A 1,465-nucleotide genomic window follows, 5' to 3' on the forward strand; every position below is an offset into this window, starting at 1 on the left:
GGGACTTAGATAACCCTTTATGGTTTTTACTTAAATGTTTCTAAGTTTAAATCTTATACTTGATGTGGAGTTCTAAGATTGCCTTTGGCATCCCGGAACCTTATATCTTATATATTGGACACTGTTATCATATTGAGAACCTCCGGTTCTCATACTATATGTTGTTATTTTTCAGACACAGGTCACAACCTACTTCGGTGAGTTTGTGGGATGGTGGCAGAGTGAAATATCGCTTGTTATATTTTATACATTTTCGTTATATTGATGTAGATTCTCTTACTTTTATATTTTGTATCTTGGTTTCCTTAGAGGCTTAACTTGAGAGACCGGATGTATATGTTTTACCCTTTTTAAAATTTTGTTATTTCTGTATTAACTAGTTGGCCTAAACTTCACGTGATCCGGCTAGTATTCTTCGGTCTTCTAGTATTATTATTTTATTCTATATATATTACTATATGAGCTTTAGACTGTTGTGGCACTTTGTTATCCTTTGCTTTATGGCATGAGGTAAGGTTTAGGATAATGAGGTGTTACATACATTATGTACGTTGACACCTTTACTATGCTGAGAACCTCCGATTCTCATTCCATACATATTTTGTTGCTTTCAGATGTAGGCCGAAAGGCACCTCGTTGAGTGTCTGGAGACCTTCCATGCAAGCAAAGATTTCTTTTGGGAATGTTATATTTTATGTTACTAAGCTATGTATAAGTTGATATGTATATTCTCCACTGTATACATTGTATTTTGTCCCTCTTAAAGGTTGATTTGGAGAAACAAGTTTAGTATCTAGTCTTTGGGATCTTTTTGGGTTGAATATATATATATATATATACTCTGGCCGGCTATAGCTTCGCAGGTCGTGTCTGGAGCTTGATATTCGTATCTCTTGGAATTATGTTCTATATGTGTATAGTTTACCTTTCCTTTCAATCTTACATATCCGTTTTAAACTTATTCGTTCGAGTGTGATGCGACTTCTGTTACGCTTTTGTTTAGCTCTTTTTTTCAAGGCTCCTAGTTACAACTTCTTTCAACTATATTATATAATTTTTTAGAGGTCGTAGTGACTCGCCACCTCTGATTTACGTCCTAGGCGTAAAATTTTGTGTAGTAGGGTGTTATAGATTACAAACAAACTCTAATATTCCTATACCTGTTTATCGAAAAGAAGAAGATGTAGACCAACAGTCTATTCAATCGCCTACATATTCCTCTTTACATGATGATGTGTACTGAAGAATTTGTTATAGATAAAGAAGACTTACGTAAGAATGTTAACTCTGAAGAATGGAAACTTCAGAGGGAACGGTACTTACAAAAGTTTAAGGCATCTCAAATTTCACATTTTAGGGAAGAATATTATAAATTTCTTCAGCATGCCAAAATGCATATTCCATTCTTTGAATGGTTTCATGCATAGAGTATCAAGAACAACATCAATTATCCTTTCAAAACAAG

The sequence above is a fragment of the Arachis ipaensis genome, chromosome B01, assembly GCF_000816755.2.
Source record: "Arachis ipaensis cultivar K30076 chromosome B01, Araip1.1, whole genome shotgun sequence".
NCBI classification, from domain to species: domain Eukaryota; kingdom Viridiplantae; phylum Streptophyta; class Magnoliopsida; order Fabales; family Fabaceae; genus Arachis; species Arachis ipaensis.